Source organism: Haliotis asinina, chromosome 6 (assembly GCF_037392515.1).
Source record: "Haliotis asinina isolate JCU_RB_2024 chromosome 6, JCU_Hal_asi_v2, whole genome shotgun sequence".
NCBI lineage: Eukaryota > Metazoa > Mollusca > Gastropoda > Lepetellida > Haliotidae > Haliotis > Haliotis asinina.
The window spans coordinates 45,638,617-45,664,443 of record NC_090285.1 but is presented as its reverse complement, the minus strand read 5'-3'; the positions used below and the strand labels follow the sequence as shown (position 1 = coordinate 45,664,443).

Below are 25,827 nucleotides of genomic sequence, written 5' to 3'. Positions count from 1 at the left end.
TCTACAGTTCCAGCGTGATAATGCTCGACCACATACCGCGATCTTGACACGAAATTTCCTTCAAAACGCTGTAATCAACGTCATGGGCTGGTCATCGAGGTCCCCTGGTCTTAATCCAATAGAGCACGTTTGGGATGCACTTGGGCGAAGGCTTCGTGGTCTGAAGAACCAACCCCAAAATTTGCAGGAACTTGGCGCTGCCTTGCCAGAACAGTGGTGCAGAATCCCAACCACGTGTTCACAGGCGTCAGGCAGTCCATGAGGAGACGCTGTTTGGAAGTGGTGAATGCGCGGGACGGCCATACACAATATTGAACTGAGAATTTTTTTATTTGTATTCTTGAGACTTGATACCCATATTTTGGAACGGCGGTGTAGGAAACTGATTGTGGCACAGTGTATCGGTGTATCGAGTACATCACACAGATCTCAGCAATGAAATAATAACAATTTTACCATCTTACCATCTCTTGTTCTTTTATAGTGCCCTGAATAAATAAGGTGAAGTTTCTTCTTTGACTCAGCATATGTACCGTTGAGATTGGTTTGTTCAACAGGAGGAAAATGGTTTGGTCAAAGAAGGAGGACCATTCAGGAGATTCGAGAAGATTTTCAATGGAATAAATGTTGTAGCTTGGAAAAAATATATAAAGGACAAATCGTTTTGACTTACCTGCAACCTGAAGTCTTGCAATGGCCGTTGCATTGTTAATACCCCTGTATGCAACACATGTGTAGTTGGCTGTGTCTTTAATGGTGATATTAAGGATGGTAAGGTTGCCTTCCTCAATCTTAACCCGAGGATCGCCATCCTTGATACGTACTCCGTTGCGCAACCATTTATATTCAACAGTCTTTCGTGGGCCAGCTCTTGCTTGACATGTAAATACAGCTTCTTTACCTTGACTTAATGCAAGGTCACGTGGTCCAGCATGTATCTCAATTGTTTCTGGGGATGGAGGAAAACAGTTCTTCGGGTAACAGGCACAATTACATTCAACATCAAACAGATGATGGATGCAATGTTTGTATTATTCGCAAGACGTGAGATCTCACGTGTTGTGGATAGTTCTTTCAAGCTGAATCTTCACCAAATACAAGTTTTCAAGATTCGTCTTCGTACAAATTGGACTAAATTCTGCAATCCTTCCTTGGCTTAGCTGATCATGTTTCAGATTTTATCTGTGTCGATTCAGGCCTTGATTATACATTAAAACTGACATGCTATAATACAGCTGAGAGGCTTCTCAACATCTGCATGTCCATTTCATTTACTCACTACCCATTGTCTCATTTTGCTGGTCAGCTCGGAATATTCGGGTAACTCATGAAACGGTGACAGAAATATTTACTTATTTCTAACTTTCACTACTATTGACCTACATGTATGAGGTTTCACAAAAGGATGCCAGAGGTTAAACATACCTGGCGTTTCTTCAGGGGTGCGAATGTCAACGAAGAACTTCTCACCCTGCCCAACCCGTGTCATGCCCCACACGTACACACGGTACTCAGTGTCGGGGGTCAGACCTCTGAGATTCATGCGCCTGTCTACAACAATCTCACTGACCTCCAGATCACCAAACTCAAGACCTTCAACTGAAACAAAACATTATGAGAAATGATTCTTAACCAAAACAAAAATTCACTTTTTCTAAGATTCCATATCATTGCAATACATAAAAACATACATTCATATTTGACAAACATAACCGATGTGCATACAAGAGTAATGAACAAAATGTGCTCGGAAATGTGGAATAAAGAATATATAGATATGTTTGAAACCTCAACAATCAACAAACATCGAGCTTGCTTGAACGGTGAAATTCTTCAAAGGCATTTAGAAGTTGGTGAGGTAATACAAGACGCTATTATGGATGACAACTTCTTTAATTCTTTTAACACGACGTTTCAAGGCTAATTCTTGCACCTTAGTCCACCTGACCTGTTAAAAGAATTAAAGAATTTGTCATCCATAACAGCGTCTTGTATCGCTTGAACGGTGTTTCATGTATGCTGGGGTAATTAATTTGGTAGATAAGATTTGTATTTTAATGTATGGAGAAATATACATTTACTCAACTATATAGCACTGAGAGAGCACTGACGAAGAAACAGGTGATCAGGAAACGGCATCTGCTCCACAAATGATAAGTGATTGTGTGCATTTTGGCCACTTTAAGCAGTATCACGATTGCAGAGGGAAACACCATTGTACCCATCAGGAGAATCGAACTCAAGCATTCGTCGTGATGCCCAATTCATTAGACTACCCTACCGCCCCTGAATAATAAGTAAAAGAGACTTCAGACTACAAACTACCCAGTAGTTCAAAAGCTACTGAACATATGAGGTCAAAAGACAAGTCAATATTTAATCCAACTGCAAAAGACCCCTCATAAACAAACCTCACGAGGCCTGAACATACATGATATGGAGATTATGAATTTTTACATCTGAAAAGCATACAATGAACACTGAATTCCACTCAAATACAAGAGGAATAGCAACTGCTCATTCACGTTACAATCACTATAATTAATGTATGGCTGAATTTGGCAAACGCTCCCTAGAACTAAGATGTTGATAACACTCTCTTGCCAGTTAAAGAGTATCTTAAAAACTGGCCAAAGCCATCTGGGGTAACGATAACGAAAATAAACTCCACAAATGTCAATCCAACCTGAAACGACTGATAATCAAACGTTTAAATCCTGAAAATATGTGCTAACTGACTAATCAGAACTCTGGAGCTTGTGTGTGACCTTCACAAATTTCTTTAAAGTCGACCCCTGCAATGGGTGTAGACACTGACATCCTGAAGCAAAAATGGTTTTGACTGCAATGGGTAAAGAAACAAAGAGAGCTGAAAGTAGGAGACACTGACTCCGTTACGAACCCTTCCTATAGCCGACCTGGTAGCCAATGACGATGCCATTTGGTTCAATAGGTTGACCCCACTCCAGCCCGATGTTGTCTGAGCGTCCATAAGGTATATGTATGTACGCCACAGAAGAGGGCACTGAAATAGAAAACGGAGATTATGTATACCAGTATGAATGCAGTCAGGAATATGCTGGGGTTTCTGGACTTATGGTAAATTGCTAAATATGCTGTCTATTCAGAAAGGTCACTGTAATACCTCAAACAGGTTTTGGAAGTTCTGCTTTGGATATGGTCCCGCATTTTATTCGAATCAATAAAAAAACATTTAGAAATATTTTCGCTTTCTATTCAGAAAGGTCACTGTAATACCTCAAACAGGTTTTAGTAGTTCTGCTTTGGATATGGTTCCGTATTTTATTCAAATAAATAAAAAAAAACATTTTGAAATATTTTCGTCAACTATTCAAAGGACAGTAAACATACGAAGTAGGTTTAACATTGCCTACCTCCTTCTGGTGTTGAGAAACTGAGGATGTTGCTGCCTTCAGAGCTGAAGTAGGTGTTGACAACTACAACATCAGCCTCAATATGGGAGTAAGGTGGCAAATTGTGTAAATCAACCCACACCTTGTTTCCTGTTCGTCTCAGCCTCTGTTTGCTGTTTGCTTCTGTACTGTCTGGGATGAACACCTCACGGAGGCTTGTCTCCTTCTGGTTCCTCTTCCAGTGGCGAATCTGAAACTCAATCAAAGTCCAGAAATGAAAGATTACACCTTCGAATAGAAACAAAACCATCAGATGTATCCAATGTCATCATTGTGTACCATCACATAGAGTAATGGACATCACTTCTCACACATAGTACAGTATTGTATAGTAGGGAATCGAACCCGGGTATTCAGAGTAAAGAGCAGACGCTTCAACCTCACCGCCTCCAAATAAAAGCACTGTCATCAACAAAAGATAATGCCTTTTATTAAAATGTTGGAGCTTTTGTTCAGGTCCAGAGAAGGCAAACGCCTTAGTTTAAGCTGAGGCCGGGTTCAAATGGTCAGAGATGACAACTGTCTATGCTGTAAAACATATTCTAAACAACTAAAGCAGCAAGGAAAAGGGGCAACCAAATACTGAGTTGATCATTCAATTCCAGTTCTGAACTGAACTCTGTTTATAATCTAACACAAGTGAGCAAATAAAAAAACGATCCTTTGCGGTTGTATTTCTGGTGTTAAAAATATACAAGTACATATGATAGTCCTTGAATGTAAAAGATTACAACTGAAATTGTCATGACGGGGTGTGCATATCTCTCTTTAACCCGTTCACTCTATACCTTGTAGCCCCTGTACTCTCCACGTATCACCTCAGTACTGGTGCTAACTGGCTCCCAACGGAATCGTGCACTTGTTGCAGTCACGTCCATGTCACTGGCGAGTTCAAGATTGGTAGGAGCAACAGTTGGTACTGTAAAATCAATTGTGTACAACATACACATATTGGAATGTTTTCAAAACTAAGTGAAATGGAGAAAATTCTTTCCACAATCTCTGCAAAATATTTGATGAAGATACTGATGTACAGTTCGGATATTACTGACAACCTTAAAATGTTTGATAGTGACTTACCACCTTCACCCGAATACCCAGTGAGAGCCTGGGCTTGAATGTATGAAGGTCCCACGGCGTTCTGTGCTTTTACTTGTATTATGTATGGTTTATAGATCGTGCCCGTATATATCTCCTTTCTGCCTACGGTGTAGTCCTGCTCCACAAAGTTCATTCAAGTGTCCCGATCTTTCTCCTTCACCTCGATGATATAGCAGAAGTCGGGAGCATTGTGTTCAATCTGAGGCATCGTCTGTGAACATATCCCATCTGATAACAATCAAACATGTAACTGTGAAAGGTGTTCTAAAGGTGTTGAGAGCCATGGCTACTTACCTGAGAGTTAAAATAAAATTGGTATTGGGATCCAAAAGTTAAACAAGCCAAAACATGTGATCAAGGCGCACCAAAACAACCGGCAGTGATTCCTAGAGTCAGATTCATTAATGTAGGGTGTTTTCATTCTTTCTGTGATAAGCTAAGGGTGAAAGAGTTCAAATTTCTAAAGCCATTTCAGTGTTTCAGTTGCCAATGTCAGCGGTAAAGTCATAACAAAGTTTGTGTAAACTGCACTTTACGGGTCCCCGGAAGTTGGGGTTAGGTTTAGGTAAGGATTAGGGTTAGGGTTAGGGTGTTATTAGGGTTAGGGTTACGGTTAGGGTTAAGTGCCAAGGTCAGGGCAGGTGACATTGAACTTGTTTCACTCACCTCCCATTCAACCACCAAGAAGTTGGTCTTGTCTCCAACAGTCCTGACATTCCGTGGATGTCGGTCTGGCCGATCTTCGGGAGTCCTACACTTAGTCGTAGATATATAACCCGGTTCGCCTGCACCAATCTCGTTGAAAGCCTTAACACGGAAACTGTATGTTGCCCAAGGAGAAAGTTGTATCCAAGCTGAACGACCGTCAGAAGATGTCGTGGCTCCGACTACCCACTCACTGGGAGTGAATGATGTATTGTATTCCACGATAAATCCCAGGAGAGGAGAAACGTTCTCCTGAGTCTTGTCAAACGACCATTCTACTTTAGCACGACTGGCATAGCATGTTGTTATGACCACGTCGTAGGGAGCAGATGGGGGAGCTGGAGAAAAGAGATACATTAGGAAGAAACAAGTTCTATATTTGAAATTACATTTCATTGGTAACATACACATTCTAGTACATTGTGGTGGCGATTCCTATCTGGATTTTGATCCCACATTCTGAGAGGAAGGCAAACAATCAACGGTTTATAAAGTCAACCATTTAACCCACTCAGCCACCTCGTCTTCCATAAAGATGGTACTATTGACAACATACTACTCAAACACGTTTAAGCTGACAAGGCTCCTAAGACTGAGCGCCATGGGTGCACAATGTATCCTTTCCGAAAGACGTCAAATATAAGCAGTTTGTAATTGACAATTACACTTTCTAGGTTAGGGTAGGAGAATTAATCCCATCAGGTCCATCTAACCCAGTCAGTCACGGTGTCTTCCATAAAGATGGTACTATTGACAACATACTACTCAAACACGTTTAAGCTGACAAGGCTTCTAAGACTGAGTGCCATGGATGCACAATGTATCCGTTCCGAAAGACGTCAAATATAAGAAGTTTGTAATTGACAATTACACTTTCTAGGTTAGGGGTAGGGGAATTAATCCCATCAGGTCCATCTAACCCAGTCAGTCACGGTGTCTTCCATAAAGATGGTACTATTGACAACATACTACTCAAACACGTTTAAGCTGACAAGGTTTCTAAGACCGAGCGCCATGGATGCACAATGTATCCGTTCCGAAAGACGTCAGATATAAGAAGTTTGTAATTGACAATTGCACTTTCTAGGTAAAGGACGTGAGAATTAATCCTATCAGGTGAATAAGGAACATTCAGAGGGAGAAGTTCAACAGGAAGAAGGATCTTAAATATGGAACATCAAAACGAAGTGGTTCAACGAGATGCATGTGGGCCAATAGTAGTAAGGTTTGTTAAAATGTAATATGTACAGTTCAGTAGGGTTTGTTCAACAGGAGGGCGGAAAAATGTTTTGGTCAAGGAAGGAGGACCGTTGAGAAGATTCAAGAAAGTTTTCAATGGAATAAAGGTTGTATGTTTGAGAAAATTATATATAAAGGACAATTCGTTTTGACTTACCTGCAACCTGAAGTCTTGCAGTGGCCGTTGCATTGTTAATACCCCTGTATGCAACACATGTGTAGTTGGCCGTGTCTTTACTGGTGATATTAAGGATGGTAAGGTTGCCTTCCTCAATCTTAACCCGAGGATCGCCATCCTTGATACGTACTCCGTTGCGCAACCATTTATATTCAACAGTCTTTCGTGGGCCAGCTCTTGCTTGACATGTAAATACAGCTTCTTTACCTTGACTTAATGCAAGGTCACGTGGTCCAGCATGTATCTCAATTGTTTCTGGGGATGGAGGAAAACAGTTCTTCAGGTAACAGGCACAATTACATTCAACATCAAACAGATGAAGGATGCAATGTTTGTATTATTCGCAAGACGTGAGATGTCACGTGTTGTGGATAGTTCTTTCAAGCTGAATCTTCACCAAATACAAGTTTTCAAGATTCGTCTTCGTACAAATTGGACTAAATTCTGCAATCCTTCCTTGGCTTAGCTGATCATGTTTCAGATTTTATCTGTGTCGATTCAGGCCTTGATTATACATTAAAACTGACATGCTATAATACAGCTGAGAGGCTTCTCAACATCTGCATGTCCATTTCATTTACTCACTACCCATTGTCTCATTTTGCTGGTCAGCTCGGAATATTCGGGTAACTCATGAAACGGTGCCAGAAATATTTACTTATTTCTAACTTTCACTACTATTGGCCTACATGTATGAGGTTTCACAAAAGGATGTCAGAGGTTAAACATACCTGGCGTTTCTTCAGGGGTGCGAATGTCAACGAAGAACTTCTCACCCTGTCCAACCCGTGTCATGCCCCACACGTACACACGGTACTCAGTGTCGGGGGTCAGACCTCTGAGATTCATGCGCCTGTCTACAACAATCTCACTGACCTCCAGATCACCAAACTCAAGACCTTCAACTGAAACAAAACATTATGAGAAATGATTCTTCACCAAAACAAAAACTCACTTTTTCTAAGATCCCATACCATTGCAATACATAAAAACATACATTCATATTTGACAAACATAACCGATATGCATACAAGAGTAATGAACAAAATGTGCTCGAAAATGTGGAATAAAGAATATATAGATATGTTTGAAACCTCAACGATCAACAAACATCGAGCTTGCTTGAACGGTGAAATTCTTCAAAGGCATTTAGAAGTTGGTGAGGTAATACAAGACGCTATTATGGATGACAATTTCTTTAATTCTTTTAACACGACGTTTCAAGGCTAATTCTTGCACCTTCGTCCACCTGACCTGTTAAAAGAATTAAAGAATTTGTCATCCATAATAGCGTCTTGTATCGCTTGAACGGTGTTTCATTTATGCTGGAGTAATTAATTTGGTAGATAAGATTTGTATTTTATTGTATGGAGAAATATACATTTACTCAACTATATAGCACTGAGAGAGCACTGACGAAGAAACAGGTGATCAGGAAACGGCATCTGCTCCACAAACGATAAGTGATTGTGTGCATTTTGGCCACTTTAAGCAGTATCACGATTGCAGAGGGAAACACCATTGTACCCATCAAGAGAATCGAACTCAAGCATTCGTCGTGATGCCCAATTCATTAGACTACCCTACCGCCCCTGAATAATAAGTAAAAGAGGCTTCAGACTACAAACTACCCAGTAGTTCAAAAGCTACTGAACATATGAGGTCAAAAGACAAGTCAATATTTAATCCAACTGCAAAAGACCCCCCATAAACAAACCTCACGAGGCCTGAACATACATGATATGGAGATTATGAATTTTTACATCTGAAAAGCATACAATGAACACTGAATTCCACTCAAATACAAGAGGAATAGCAACTGCTCATTCACGTTACAATCACTATAATTAATATATGGCTGAAATTGGCAAACGCTCCCTAGAACTAAGATGTTGATAACACTCTCTTGCCAGTTAAAGAGTATCTTAAAAACTGGCCAAAGCCATCTGGGGTAACGATAACGAAAATAAACTCCACAAATGTCAGTCCAACCTGAAACGACTGATAATCAAACGTTTAAATCCTGAAAATATGTGCTAACTGAACTCTGGAGCTTGTGTGTGACCTTGACAAATTTCTTTAAAGTCGACCCCCAATGGGTGTAGACACTGACATCCTGAAGCAAAAATGGTTTTGACTGCGATGGGTAAAGAAACAAAGAGAGATGAAAGTAGGAGACACTGACTCCGTTACGTACCCTTCCTATAGCCGACCTGGTAGCCAATGACGATGCCATTTGGTTCAATAGGTTGACCCCACTCCAGCCCGATGTTGTCTGAGCGTCCATAAGGTATATGTATGTACGCCACAGAAGAGGGCACTGAAATAGAAAACGGAGATTATGTATACCAGTATGAATGCAGTCAGGAATATGCTGGGGTTTCTGGACATATGGTAAATTGCTAAATATGCTGTCTATTCAGGAAGGTCACTGTAATACCTCAAACAGGTTTTGGAAGTTCTGCTTTGGATATGGTCCCGCATTTTATTCAAATCAATAAAAAAAACATTTAGAAATATTTTCGCTTTCTATTCAGAAAGGTCACTGTAATACCTCAAACAGGTTTTGGTAGTTCTGCTTTGGATATGGTTCCGTATTTTATTCAAATAAATAAAAAAAAACATTTTGAAATATTTTCGTCAACTATTCAAAGGACAGTAAACATACGAAGTAGGTTTAACATTGCCTACCTCCTTCTGGTGTTGAGAAACTGAGGATGTTGCTGCCTTCAGAGCTGAAGTAGGTGTTGACAACTACAACATCAGCCTCAATATGGGAGTAAGGTGGCAAATTGTGTAAATCAACCCACACCTTGTTTCCTGTTCGCCTCAGCCTCTGTTTGCTGTTTGCTTCTGTACTGTCTGGGATGAACACCTCACGGAGGCTTGTCTCCTTCTGGTTCCTCTTCCAGTGGCGAATCTGAAACTCAATCAAAGTCCAGAAATGAAAGATTACACCTTCGAATAGAATCAAAACCATCAGACGTATCCAATGTCATCATTGTGTACCATCACATAGAGTAATGGACATCACTTCTCACACATAGTACAGTTCTGTATAGTAGGGAATCGAACCCGGGTATTCAGAGTAAAGAGCAGACGCTTCAACCTCACCGCCTCCAAATGAAAGCACTGTCATCAAGAAAAGATAATGCCTTTTATTAAAATGTTGGAGCTTTTGTTCAGATCCAGAGAAGGCAAACGCCTTAGTTTAAGCTGAGGCCGGGTTCAAATGGTCACAGATGACAACTGTCTATGTTGTAAAACATATTCTAAACAACTAAAGCAGCAAGGAAAAGGGGCAATCAAATACTGAGTTGATCATTCAATTCCAGTTCTGAACTGAACTCTGTTTATAATCTAACACAAGTGAGCAAATAAAAAAACGATCCTTTGCGGTTGTATTTCTGGTGTTAAAAATATAAAAGTACATATGATAGTCCTGGAATGTAAAAGATTACAACTGAAATTGTCATGACAGGGTGTGCATATCTCTCTTTAACCCGTTCACTCTATACCTTGTAGCCCTTGTACTCTCCACGTATCACCTCAGTACTGGTGCTAACTGGATCCCAACGGAATCGTGCACTTGTTGCAGTCACGGTCATGTCACTGGCGAGTTCAAGATTGGTAGGAGCAACAGTTGGTACTGTAAAATCAATTGTGTACAACATACACATATTGGAATGTTTTCAAACCTAAGTGAAATGGAGAAAATTCTTTCCACAATCTCTGCAAAATATTTGATGAAGATACTGATGTACAGTTCGGATATTACTGACAACCTTAAAATGATTGATAGTAACTTACCACCTTCACCCGAAAACCCAGTGAGAGCCTGGGCTTGAAAGTATGAAGGTCCCACGGCGTTCTGTGCTTTCACTTGTATTATGTATGGTTTATAGATCGTGCCCGTATATATCTCCTTTCTGCCTACGGTGTAGTCCTGCTCCACAAAGTTCATCCAAGTGTCCCGATCTTTCTCCTTCACTTCGATGATATAGGAGAAGTCAGGAGCATTGTGTTCAATCTGAGGCATCGTCTGTGAACATATCCCATCTGATAACAATCAAACATGTAACTGTGAAAGGTGTTCTAAAGGTGTTGAGAGCCATGGCTACTTACCTGAGAGTTAAAATAAAATTGGTATTGGGATCCGAAAGTTAAACAAGCCAAAACATGTGATCAAGGCGCACCAAAACAACCGGCATTGACTCCTAGATTCAGATTCATTAATGTAGGGTATTTTCATTCTTTCTGTGATAAGCTAAGGGTGAAAGAGTTCAAATTTCTAAAGCCATTTCAGTGTTTCAGTTGACAATGTCAGCGGTAATGTCATAACAAAGTTTGTGTAAACTGCACTTTACGGGTCCCCGGAAGTTGGGGTATTTTTTAGGTAAGGATTAGGGTTAGGGTTAGGGTGATATTAGGGTTAGGGTTACGGTTAGGGTTAAGTGCCAAGGTCAGGGCAGGTGACACTGAACTTGTCTCACTCACCTCCCATTCAACCACCAAGAAGTTGGTCTTGTCTCCAACAGTCCTGACATTCCGTGGATGTCGGTCTGGCCGATCTTCGGGAGTCCTACACTTAGTCGTAGATATATAACTCGGTTCGCCTGCACCAATCTCGTTGAAAGCCTTAACACGGAAATTGTATGTTGCCCAAGGAGAAAGTTGTATCCAAGCTGAACGACCGTCAGAAGATGTCGTGGCTCCGACTACCCACTCACTGGGAGTGAATGATGTATTGTATTCCAGGATAAATCCCAAGAGAGGAGAAACGTTCTCCTGAGTCTTGTCAAACGACCATTCTACATTAGCACGACTGGCATAGCATGTTGTTATGACCACGTCGTAGGGAGCAGATGGGGGAGCTGGAGAAAAGAGATACATTAGGAAGAAACAAGTTCTATATTTGAAATTACATTTCATTGGTAACATACACATTCTAGTACATTGTGGTGGCGATTCCTATCTGGATTTTGATCCCACATTCTGAGAGGAAGGCAAACAATCAACGGTTTATAAAGTCAACCATTTAACCCACTCAGCCACCTCGTCTTCCATAAAGATGGCACTATTGACAACATACTACTCTAACACGTTTAAGCTGACAAGGCTTCTAAGACCGAGCGCCATGGATGCACAATGTATCCTTTCCGACGTCAGATATAAGAAGTTTGTAATTGACAATTGCACTTTCTAGGTAAAGGACGTGAGAATTAATCCTATCAGGTGAATAAGGAACATTCAGAGGGAGAAGTTCAACAGGAAGAAGGATCTTAAATATGGAACATCAAAACGAAGTGGTTCAACGAGATGCATGTGGGCCAATAGTAGTAAGGTTTGTTAAAATGTAATATGTACAGTTCAGTAGGGTTTGTTCAACAGGAGGGCGGAAAAATGTTTTGGTCAAGGAAGGAGGACCGTTGAGAAGATTCAAGAAAGTTTTCAATGGAATAAAGGTTGTATGTTTGAGAAAATTATATATAAAGGACAATTCGTTTTGACTTACCTGCAACCTGAAGTCTTGCAGTGGCCGTTGCATTGTTAATACCCCTGTATGCAACACATGTGTAGTTGGCCGTGTCTTTACTGGTGATATTAAGGATGGTAAGGTTGCCTTCCTCAATCTTAACCCGAGGATCGCCATCCTTGATACGTACTCCGTTGCGCAACCATTTATATTCAACAGTCTTTCGTGGGCCAGCTCTTGCTTGACATGTAAATACAGCTTCTTTACCTCGACTTAATGCAAGGTCACGTGGTCCAGCGTGTATCTCAATTGTTTCTGGGGATGGAGGAAAGTAGTTCTTCATGTAACAGGCACAATTACATTCAACATCAAACAGATGATGGATGCAATGTTTGTATTATGTTTTATATTATTATATTTTCGCAAGACGTGAGATCTCTTGGAAACACGTCTCTGGAATATAAACGCTTTGATTCCTTATTGTCTTCATGAATTGATACTTCATACTTCTCATACAATCTTGTGGATAGTTCTTTCAAGCTGTATCTTCACCAAATATCATTTGTTCAATAATACACGTCTCTCAAGTACAAACTGGTCTAAATTCTGCAAACCTTCATTGGCTTAGCTGATCATGTGTCAAATTTTATCTGCGCCAAATCAGGTTTTGATTACACGAGGGTTGGCTGAAAAGTTCTCAACCTGAGTGGTTTTTCCCCACCAGGTAGAGACAGGTGTTTGCCACCAAGGAGGACAATCATTTAGTGAATCATAGACACAAGAACTACAAACGTACTAATAGTTTTATCTCAACTACAGCTCTTTTGGTAAACCTACCCTCTGAAATCATCAGAAATGGACAAAACTGAATACAGGGCAGTCATCAAGTACTTGCAAAAGAAAGGGATGTCCCCAACACAGATACATGCTGACATGGTCTCCACTCTAGGGGATGAAGCTCCTTCATTTTCCACAGTAAAGAAGTGAAGAAGTGCAGAATTTAAGCGTGGCAGACAAAGCCTTGACAAAGCCATGCTCAGGAAGGCCTTCAATAGCAACCACTCCAGAAAACATCACGCGAGTGCTCGATATGTTGATGGATGATCGACGATTGACTACTCGACATATTGCTAGTGTAGTGGGCATCTCTCATGACAGTGTTGGGCATATTGTCACCAACGAATTAGGAATGACTAAAGTTTCTGCAAGATGGGTGCCAAAGCTCTTGACAGCAGAACAGAAACGTGTCAGGTTCCAGACGTCCCTTGACAATTTGCGTCGTTTTGAAGCAGATCCCGCAGATGATTTTGTGGCACCATTTGTAACCATGGATGAGACCTGGATACATCACTTTCAACCAGAAACAAAACTACAGTCAAAACAGTGGAAGCATCCTGATTCACCAGCTCCGAAGAAAGCCAAGTCTGCTCCTTCAGCTGGAAAGGTGATGGCATCAGTCTTTTGGGATTCCAGGGGTATTCTGCTCATTGATTATCTTGAAAAAGGTCAAACTATCAACGGCAGATACTATGCTGATCTACTGAACCAGTTGCGAGAAGCAATCAAAGCCAAACGACGAGAGATGATCGCTAAAGGTGCGCCTGTTCACAAATCGGTGGTGGCCACGTCAACAATCCGCGATTGTGGCTTTGAACTCATTGACCATCCTCCTTATTCACCTGATTTGGCTCCTTCTGACTTCCACCTGTTCCCCAAAATGAAAAAGGAACTCGCCAGTCGCCATTTTGCAAGTAATGATGACGTCATTTCCGCTGTGACTGATTTTATTAGGGTAGCTGAAGAAGATTTCTTCCTGACCGGGATTCGGGCCTTGCAGCATCGCTGGCAAAAGTGTGTGAACTTGGATGGGGACTATGTAGAAAAATAAATTACAAACGTGGACTTTGAAACTTTTTTTCACAGTGAGGCTTAGAACTTTTCAGCCAACCCTCGTACATTAAACTGATACGCTATAATGCAACTGAGAGGCTTCTCAACATCTGCATGTCCATTTCGTTTAATCACTACCCAATCTCTGATTTTTCTGGTCAGCTCGGAATATTCGGGTAACTCATGAAACGGTGTCATAATATTTACTTCATTTCTAACTTTCACTACTACTGACCTATATGTATGAGGTTTCACAAAAGGATGCCAGAGGTTAAACATACCTGGCGTTTCTTCAGCCGTGCGTATGTCGATGAAGAACTCCTCACCCTGCCCAACCCGTGTCATGCCCCACACGTACACACGGTATACAGTGTCGGAGGTCAGACCTCTGAGGTTCATGCGCCTGTCTACAACAATCTCACTGATCTCCAAATCACCAAATTCAAGACCTTCAACTGAAAGAACACATTATGAGAAATGATTCCAAAAAAATAACTTTCTTTAATATTCCATATAATTACAATACATAAATACGTACATTAATATTTGACAAACATAAAACATGTGCAGACATGAGTAATGAATAAAATGTGCTCGGAAAATGTGGAATAAATGATGAGTGAGTGTGTGTGTTGGGTTTTGGCCATTTTAAGCAGTATTCCGTCAATATCGCAGCGGGAAACACCATTGTACCCATGAGAAGAATCAAACCCAAGCCTTCGGCGTGATGCCCAGTTGCTTTAACCACTCGACTGCCCTACCGCTCCCGAATGATAAGTAAAAGAGACGACAAACTGCCCAACAGTTCCAAGGCTACTCAACATATGAGCTCAATAGACAGGTGTCAAAATATTCAATGCAACTGCAAAAGACCCATAAACAAACCTGACCTGAATATACATGGTATGGCGATTATGTATTGTACACCTGAATCACAAAAAATGAACACTGAATTCAACTCAGTTACAACAGGACTAGCAACTGTTGCATGTGCGTTACAATCACTATCACCGATAGGTGTCTGAATTTGCCAAACCTCCCAAAGCCAACAAGGGTAAGGATAACGAAAATCAACTCTACATTAATAAAACCTGAAACAATTGAAAATAAAAACCCCTTTTTAACCCAGAAAATATGTGCTAATTAACTAATAAGAGCTCCGGAACTTTTGTGTGACCTTGACCCCTGCAAGGAGCCTGCACATTTACATCGTGGAGCCAAATGGTTTTGACTGAGAGGAGTAAAGAAACAAAGAGAGCTGAAAGTAGGAGACACTGACTCCGTTACGAACCCTTCCTATAGCCGACCTGGTAGCCAATGAAGATGCCATTTTGTTCACTAGGTTCACCCCATTCCAGCTCGATGTTTTCTGAGCCTCGGTAAGTTATATTTACGTACTCCACTGAAGAAGGCACTGAAATAGATGTCGGAGATTATGTTTACAGAGCCAGTAATACAGAAACTACAGTCAGTAATACTCAGGGTTTTCTGAAGATATGATACATTGCTAAATATGCTGTCTGTTCAGAAAGGTCATTTTAGTATCTTAAACAGGCTTTGGTAGTTTTGTTTTGGACATGGTTCCCTATTTTATACAGATTAGAAAAAAAATCTTTGAAATAATTTCGGCAACTATTCAAAGAATAGTAAACATGCGAAGTAGGTTTGACATTGCCTACCTCCTTCCAATGTTGAGAAGCGGAGGATGTTGCTGCCTTCAGAGCTGAAGTAGGTGTTGACAACTACAACAACAGCCTCAATATGGGAGTAAGGTGGCAAATTGTGTAAATCAACCCAGACTTTGTTTGCTGTTCGTCCCAACATCTGTTTGCTGTTTGCTTCTGTACTGTCTGGGATGAACACCTCACGGAGGCTTGTCTCCTTCTGATTCCTCTTCCAGTGGCGAATCTGTAACGCAATCAAAGTCCAGAAATGAATGATTACACCTTCGAATAGAAACAAAATCATCAGATGTATCCAATGTCATCAATTTGTACCATCACATAGAATAACCTTCAGCAGTATTCCAGCAATATCACGGTGACTGACAACAGAAATGGACATCACTTCTCACACATAGTACAGTATTGTATAGTGGGGAATCGAACCCGGATCTTCAGAGTAAAGAGCAGACGCTTTAACCTACCCGCCTCCAAATAGAAACACTGTCGTCAACAAAAGACAATATCCATATTTAAAAAATGTTGGAGTTTTTGTTCAGGTCCAGAGAAGAAAAACTTCATATTTTAAGCTGAGGGCGGGTTCAAATGGTCAGAGATGACAACTATCTATATTCTTATCACTGCAAATTTAAAAAAATGATCATGTTGTATTTGTATTTCTGGCGTTAATATAAAACTACAAATGATAGTCCTTGAATGTAAAAGGCCAGTATTGAAATTGGCATGACGAGGTGTGCACATCTTTCTTTAACCCGTTCACTCTATACCTTGTAGCCTCTGTACTCTCCACGTATCACCTCAGTACTGGTGCTAACTGGATCCCAACGGAATCGTGCACTTGTTGCTGTCACGTCCATGTCACTGGCGAGTTCAAAGTTGGTAGGAGCAACAGTTGGTACTGTAAAAATCGATTACCTGTTACAAACCTGAATGAAAGGAACAACCCCGTTCCATAATCTCTGCCAGATTGGTATGAGCAACAGTTGGTTCTGTAAAAATCAATTGTGTCCAACATACACATATTGGAATGCTTTCAAACCTAAGTGAGAGGAAGAAACTCTCTGCAAAATATACGATAAAAATATTGATGTACCGTTAGGAAATTATTCACAACCTTAAAATGATTGATAGTAACTTACCACCTTCACCCGAATACCCAGTGATAGCCTGGGCTTGAATGTATGAAGGTCCCACGGCGTTCTGTGCTTTTACTTGTATTATGTATGGTTTATAGATCGTGCCCGTGTATATCTCCTTTCTGCCTACGGTGAAGTCCTGCTCCACAAAGTTCATCCAAGTGTCCCGATCTTTCTCCTTCACCTCGATGATATAGGAGAAGTCAGGAGCATTGTGTTCAATCTGAGGCATCGTCTGTGAACATATCCCATCTGATAACAATCAAACATGTAACTGTGAAAGGTGTTCTAAAGGTGTTGAGAGCCATGGCTACTTACCTGAGAGTTAAAATAAAATTGGTATTGGGATCCGAAAGTTAAACAAACCAAAACATGTGATCAAGTCAAGTCGAACCAAAACAACCGGCAGTGACTCCTAGATTCAGATTCATTAATGTAGGGTATTTTCATTCTTTCTGTAATAAGCCACCCGTGAAGGTCCCGGGGTAGAATAGGTCTTCAGCAACCCGTGCTTGCCATAAAAGGCGACTCAGCTTGTCGTAAGAGGCGACTAACGGGATCAGGTGGTAAGGGTCTCTGACTTGGTTGACACATGTCATCGGTTCCCAATTGCGCAGATCGATGCTCATGTTGTTGATCGCTTGATTGTCTGGTCCAGACTCGATTATTTACAGACCGCCGCCATATAGCTGGAATATTGCTGAGTGCGGGTCCCCGGAAGATGGGGTTAGGTTTAGGTAAGGATTAGGGTTAGGGTTAGGTTTAGGGTGATATTAGGGTTAGGGTTAGGGTTAAGTGCCGAGGTCAGGGACCCATAAAGTGCAGGTGACATTGAACTTGTCTCACTCACCTCCCATTCAACCACCAAGAAGTTGGTCTTGTCTCCAACAGTCCTGACATTCCGTGGATGTCGGTCTGGTCGACCTCCAGGAGTCCTACACTTAGCCGCAGATATATAACCTGGTTCACCGGCACCCATCTCGTTGAAAGCCTTAACACGGAAACTGTACGTAGCCCAAGGAGAAAGTTGTATCCGAGCTGAGCGACTATCAGAAGAGGTCGTGGCACCCACTACCCACTCACTGGGAGTGAATGATGTATTGTATTCCACGATAAATCCCAGGAGAGGAGAAACGTTCTCCTGAGTCTTGTCAAACGACCATTCTACATTGGCACGATTGGCATAGCATGTTGTTATGACCACGTCGTAGGGAGCAGATGGGGGAGCTGGAGAAAAGAGAAACCTTAAGAAGTGACAGGTGTAATGGGTGTACACTTTTTAAGGACTTTGATGAGTGCATGTTCATCTGGATTTTGGACCCAGAGCAATTATCAACTTACAAGGTCAGCGATCTAGCCCACTCTGTCACCGAGGCATCCATAAACATGGCCCTCTAGATCACATACTTTGTGCACCACTCCTCTAGCTTTAAATTGTCAAGGCTCCAAAGATTTGCGTGGTTGAAGAATGAAGAACATCAAAACGAACTAGTTTGTTTTATACAAAGTACCGTTTAGAAGAATTTGTTCAACAAGAGGAAACACGGTTTTGGACAAGGATGGGGAGACTGTTAAAAAGGAATAGTTCAAGAAGACGATTTTATGTGGAATAAGATGGGTTGAATAAAATGATTGATAAAGGTACATTGATGATTTGTTTTGGACTCACCTCTAACTTGAAGTCTTGCAGTGGCCGTGACATTGTTAGTGCCCCTGTATGCAACACATGTGTAGTTGGCTGTGTCTTTACTGGTGATATTAAGGATAGTAAGACTGCCTTCGTCAATCTCAACCTGAGGATCGCCATACTTGATATGGAGTCCATTGCGCAACCACTTATACCGTAAAGATTTCTGTGAACCTGCTCGTGCTCCACAAGTAAATACAGCCTCATTTCCTTGGCTTAATTCAAGGTCTTGTGGTTTAGAATGTATTTCGATTGTTTCTGGAGATGCAGAAAAGCACATTCATGTAAAATGATTAGTCACACTCAACATCTCACTGATGATGGATGAAATGATGTATGATTATGAAGATAACACATCGGAAAAATATGAAAGGCTATGGTGTCTTGGTCTGTGCAGAACTTCAATGCATCTGATCTGATGTAATGAGATGTCACTGACTAAGACAATCACACGTTTTCCAATATCAAGAAGTAACTAATTGGGGTCTTTTACATCAAGTTTACTCCACTGCAACTCTTGAACGTTTAGTCGTATGAATGTATAAGGTAAACCTGAAGCTGGTCTGATCAAACCTTGAAAAAAAGTATAGTACAGTAAAACCCAATCATGTAATATATTTTTTCAACAATGTACACACGCTTATAAAATAAACAAAAGAGGTGAGGTAATGGTGACAAAACTGGAACGATAGCGCCTCGAGTTAGCATTATATATCTGAACGTTTAGCTATGTCATCAATAGTGTCAGATGATACTAAGCATGTATAGATATATTGACATGCTCTGAACGTGTCACTGGTGGCACTCAGTACGTTACTAGAAAGTGACAATGGTACCAAACCTCTTGAATTAATTATACACAAAACACTGATCCTCACACCTAAGAGGTGGAATAGATAGCTTCTAAACCTTTTGAAGTATAACTTAAGTGATCAGGAACCTGATCCACAAAGCGTTCGTGAGACTATTTCATTCGTAATCCTGTACTAAACGTAGCTACGATACTTCGTATCGCTTCGAATGCTTTATTGGCGGGAACCAAGTCATTTGACAGAATACATGAAACATTACTAGGAAGTTTTAAGCCGACATAATTTCAGCTTCCATCATGGCAGCGCCTCTCTTTCAGAACGACACCATGTCCATCTTGAAGATGCTGCTAATACAGACACACTGCTGCTGCTTTTAAAAAAAGATTTCAGATGCACAAATTGTCCTCTAGTCTGGAATCAGAACCTTCCATCGGATAAGCTGATCTTGGTTTCAGATTTTATCGATTCGGGTATTGCTTATACATGACGCTCATACGTTGTAATACTACTGACTTGCTTCTTAAATTCAGAATGTGCATGTCACTTACTTCTCACTCCGTGATCTTGCGGATCGTGAAACGCGTCAGAAATGTATACAAAATGTATAATTTCATTTCCTACTTTCATTACTATTAACTCACTTGTATGGGATTTCACAACAGTACCTGACGTTTCTTCAGTCGTGCGAATGTCAACGAAGAACTCTTCACCCCGTCCAGCTCGTGTCATACCCCACACGTACACACGGTATGTAGTTGCGGGGGTCAGACCTCTGAGGTTCACGTGCCTGTCTACAACAATCTCACTGGTCTCCAGATCACCAAATTCAAGACCTTCAACTGAAACAAATCATTATGAGAAATGATTCTAAAACCAAAAAAACTATGACTTCCTCTATGATTCCATTTAATTGCAATACATAAATGCATACATTAATATTTGACAAACATAATCGATATGCAGACATGAGTAATGAATTATATGTGTTCTAAAAACATGGAATAAAACATAGAAAGTTAAGGCTAAAGGCCTGGGGAAAAGGAAATATCGTGGATGCTGCAAGGCGTTTTTTAAGGTGAAGTAAATAATTATGTAAGTATCGAAGATATTTTTATACAAGAAGAAATCACCTATATATACTTAACCATATAGCACTGAGTGAGCACTGACGACCAAACAGGTGATCAGGAAATGGCATGTGCACCACAAATGGTACTTTTGTGAGAAAGTTGAATTTTACGCCACTCGTAGCACTATTCCGTCAATATCACAACAGGAGACAACAGAAAAATGGATTTCTCATATTGTACCCATGACGGGAATCGAACACTTCAGCTTGATGAGAGTACGCTTTCACCACAAGGCTGCCCTACAATCCCTGAATGACCCGCAGTTCCAAGGCTAATCAATATATGAGGTCAAAAGACAAATATTAAAATGTTTAATGCAACCTTAAAGTGCTCGTGAGAACCTGAAGACATATATTTTTACATCTAAAATCCATACAGTGAATTGCACACAAGTGCTTTACCATCTGCTACATGTTCATTAAAATAACTATAATTGACATGTGTCTGACTTTGGCAAACACTTCCTGGAACAAAGATTTCTTTGAAACTCCCTTGCCAGTAAAGTGTATTTTCCGAAGTTGGTCAAAGCCATCTAGGGTAACGATAACGAAAAGCAAATCTAGAAAATGTTAATCCAGCCTGAAACGATTGACAATGAAACGTTTTCTAAACCTGAAAAGATGTGCTAATCAACAAATCGGAGCTCCAGAGCATTTGTGAGACCTTGACAAAGTATTTTAGTGTCAACTCCTGCAAGGAGCCTGCACATTTACATCCTGAAGCAAAGTGGTTTTGACTGAGAGGAGTTAAAAACAAAGAGAGCTGAAGTAGGAGACATTTACTCCGTTACGTACCCTTCCTGTGGCCGACCTGGTAGCCAATGACGATGCCATTTGGTTCACTAGGTTCACCCCATTCCAGCTCGATGTTTTCTGAGCCTCGGTAAGTTATATTTACGTACTCCACTGAAGAAGGCTCTGAAATAGAAAACGGAGATTGTGTAGACCAGTATGAATAGTCAGCAATATGCAAGGTTTTCTGAAGATATGGTAAATCGCTGAATAGACTATCTATTCAGAAACGTCATTGTAATGCCTTAAACATGTTTTGGTAGTTCTGGTTTGGAGATGGCTCATTTTTTTATTCAATAAAGAAAAAATATTCAGAAACATGTTCGGGTACTATGTAAAGAATAGTAAAACATACGAAGCAGATTGTACGTTGCCTACCTCCTTCTGCTGTTTTGAAGCGTAGGATGTTGCTGCCTTCAGAGCTGAAGTAGGTGTTGACAACTACAACATCAGCCTCAATATGGGAGTAAGGTGGCAAATTGTGCACTTCAACCCATACTTTGTTTGCTGTTCGTCTCAACATCTGTTTACTGTTAGCTTCGTTACTGTCTGGGATAAACACCTCACGGAGGCTTGCCTTCTTCTGGTTCCTCTTCCAGTGGCGAATCTGTAACCCAAACGAAGTCCAGAAATGAATTATTATATCCTCAAATGGAAGTAAAATCTTCAGATGTACTCAGCGTCATCAAATTCAAAAGGTCTGAGATGACAACTATCAGTGTACAAAACAATTAAAGCAGGAACGAAGAGGGACAAAAAAGCACTGAGTTGATAATTCAGTTCAAAGTTTGTACTGAAGTCTGTTTCTAATCAGAACACACTGACCAAACCACTGCAAGTGCTAAAAACGATCGGATAAGTATCATTTAAGGGTTCCGGTTGTATTTCTGGTCTTAATAAAAATCTAAAAATGATACATATACTTTTTATTTTGATATTTGTCTTTCAGTTCTCGGTTGTAAAAGACTACTATTGAAATTGGCATGAAGGAGGGTGCACATCTTTCTTTAACCCGTTCACTCTATACCTTGTAGCCTCTGTACTCTCCACGTATCACCTCAGTGCTGGTGCTAACTGGCTCCCAACGGAATCGTGCACTTGTTGCAGTCACGGCCATGTCATTAGCGAGTTCAAAGTTGGTAGGAGTAACAGATGGTACTGCAAAAACAGGTTGTTTACTACATACTCACATATTTTCAAATCTAAATGAAAGGAACAAATCCTTTCCATAATCTCTGCAAAATATTTCATGAAGATGTTAATGTATAGTTCAAATATTAATGATAACCTCAAAACGATTGATTGTAACTTACCACCTTCACCCGAATACCCAGTGATAGCCTGGGCTTGAATGTACGAAGGTCCCAGGGCATTCTGTGCTTTCAGTCGTATTATATACGGTTTGTAGACCGTGCCAGTATATATCTCCTTTCTGCCTACGGTGTAGTCCTGCTCCACAAAGTTCATCCAAATGTCCCCATGCTTCTCCTTCACCTCGATGATATAGGAGAAGTCAGGACCATTGTGTTCAATCTGAGGCATCGTCTGTGAACATATCCCATCTTCAACAATGACATCAGTTTTTGTGTTGATGGTAGTGAAGCACGTACGCGTGATCGGTGCAATAAATGTGTTGAGCGCTACTTACCTGAGACACAGATTAAAATGCTATTGGGATCTTGATGCTAAAGAAGTCAAATCATGTAGTAATTTAAGGTTCACTAACACAAACGATTAACTATAATTATTCTGGATAAAAATGCAATATCTGTATCAAACATTGCACTGCATCTTTCCTATAAACAAAGGAACCGTCTCTAAACAATCCATTGAAAGAGTGTGAAGCTGGTTAAACAAATGTGCTATTGTACCTTTTGAAATTAACTTCAACATATATAAATTGATGCAAAGATTAGTAAATTGGTACAACAGTCTTCACTATGCTCAAATACATAAAGTTCACCTTTGTGGGATATTTCCATCCTTTCTGTAATAAGCTATGGCTGAAAGAGCTACAACTTCTTAAGCCCTGTTAGTGTTTCAGTTTTTTTAACTGAAAAATACCCCCCGTTCACATTCCAAAGTACAGTCATTTCAACGTTTGTGTAAATGGCACTTTACTGGTCCTCGGAAGTGGGGTTAGATAAGGATTATGTTTATGTCTAGGGTTAGGCTAGGATTAGGGTGGTATTAAAGTTTTGGTCAGGGACCCGTAAAGTGAGTGTGTCTCAAGTTTCAAGAACAGAACAGGTTTCCTTGTCAACATTCAGTACTGACATTGAACTTGTCTCACTCACCTCCCATTCAACCACCAAGAAGTTGGTCTTGTCTCCAACAGTCCTGACATTCAGTGGATGTCGGCCTGGTCGACCTCCAGGAGTCCTACACTTAGTCGTAGATATATAACCTGGTTCACCGGCACCAATCTCGTTGAAAGCCTTAACACGGAAACTGTATGTTGCCCAAGGAGAAAGTTGTATCCGAGCTGAGCGACTATCAGAAGAGGTCGTGGCACCGACTACCCACTCACTGGGAGTGAATGATGTATTGTATTCCACAATAAACCCCAGGAGAGGAGAAAGGTTCTCCTGTGTCTTGTCAAACGACCATTCTACATTGGCACGACTGGCATAGCATGCTGTTATGACCACCTCGTACGGAGCAGCAGGGGCAGCTGGAGAGATAAGACACACCAACTAGTTGTGCTGGGGGTAGGACGTCATGGTTTAGGAATAATCAACATTAAGACTGACTAGTTAAGAAAGGTTAGTTCAACAGTATGAAAGGATCTACTGACCATGGAACAGAGAGCATTAAGAGTATTAAGCAGGTAATGGAATTCCACGTTTGTGGGAAAACTAAGGTACATCAAGAAAGGCTAGTTCGGCAGTAAGAATGATTTTTCTGGTCAGCGATTGAAGAACATTCATTATAAGATTGTAATTACAAGCATGGGTTCCAGGAAGCAAGACAAGACATAGAATAGCCCCAGTCTCTAAGGTAATAATTAAAAGATTAAATGATAAAATGTAAAAACATATAAATAGCTTTATAAATATCTAGCAGACGCCTTAGGAAATGTTTGTACTGTCCGCGTATCGAGCATTGTCTCCTTCAAGGGAAGAAATACTATACAATCATTGGCTTATCCTGCAGTGTAGCCTTGGAGCAAGGCTAGAGAAGACCACCCAGTGGGAGTTATGAAGTGAGTATAACTGCCATGTAAGAGTGAGTGAGTGAGTGTTTCATGTCGCTTTTAGCAATATTCCAGCAACATCATGGCAGGAAACACCAGAAATGGGTTTTACACATTGTATCTATATGGGTGATCGAACCCGGGCCTTCGGCATGATAAACCACAAGGCTTGCCCTCTGCCCCAGCCACGTAACAAACAAATACATGGTTCCAGTAGCCACTATACCTATGTCGGTAAATACACACCACTAATATATCGTAGCTCGTTGATAAGTCCAGGTAAAGGGCTGGGTGAATGATCGTGTGTGGACCAGACAACCCAGTGTTTCACTTCTTGTTCATGAAATTAGGAAACCACCCTGGTCCTCCGATCTAATTAGTCGCCTCTTATCTTACGACACGTAAGGGTTACTTGACCAATTCTTACCATCGACCTTCACGATGATATTCATCATTACAAGCATTGGCAGCAAGACAGAACAGCGGGTATCTCACAACTGTGAGTGACTGTGTATGGTTTTACACAGCTTTTAATACTATTCCGGCAATAATACGGCGGAGGACACCAATAATGGGCTTCACACATTGTACCCATGTGGGCAATCGAACCGGATGTCTGGTGTGATGAGCGAACGCTTTAGCCACTCGCTATCCCACCGCCCCTAAGAACGATTGTGTCTTTTTCAGGAATTCGTATAATAAACACGCTTATCTCGACGATGTCGCAATTACTTCTTGACCTGTAAAGAAGCCATACAAAACATTAAAGTGAATTCATACTTCAAACAGGAAGCCTAAGTCACTCATCCTTACCTCCATGGGAAATGAGAGACTGTGTCGTCAGTTGAATAACCGAGAGGAGTATGTTTAGCTTCATAGTGGCGTCCAGTGAGCCTGGCACTGGCACTGTGGTTATGGAATAGAAGGCGGGGCGGCGTGAAACACGAGCAGGGCAGAAAGAGATAGATATACGAGAAGAGGGAATGGCCAGCGTTAAAGCTAATGTCATCTTTCTTTGACCTGGGCAGTGACCCTGTCCAACCGTGCCGACAAACATTGCCAAATTCTCGTGACTGCAGATACAAGACACGCTATATGCAGGGACTGACTGAGTGAATATTGTTTTACGCAAGGTCGGATGCAGCTTATAGAGAAAGGGCACACTACTGAGAATAGAAGGGGGTGGGTTTGCACCCTTCACTTTCACCCGAGTTTCAATGGTCATTTCACGAAATTTCTGGAAAACAGGGGGTTGAGGATGCGCACCACGGCTAACCTTGTCTGGATCAGCCTATGGTTTTACGCCGCTTTTACCATTACTCCAGCAATATCACGACGGGGTAAGATCAGAAACAGGCTTCACACACGCT

The 25,827-nt window shown here is 41.0% G+C and overlaps 1 pseudogene; it reads right to left on the bottom strand.

Moving 5' to 3' along the window:
- Positions 1-110: 110 nt before the first annotated feature.
- LOC137287906 (protein sidekick-2-like) lies at positions 111-24,909 on the bottom strand (annotated as a pseudogene).
- Between the last annotated feature and the right edge of the window lie 918 nt (positions 24,910-25,827).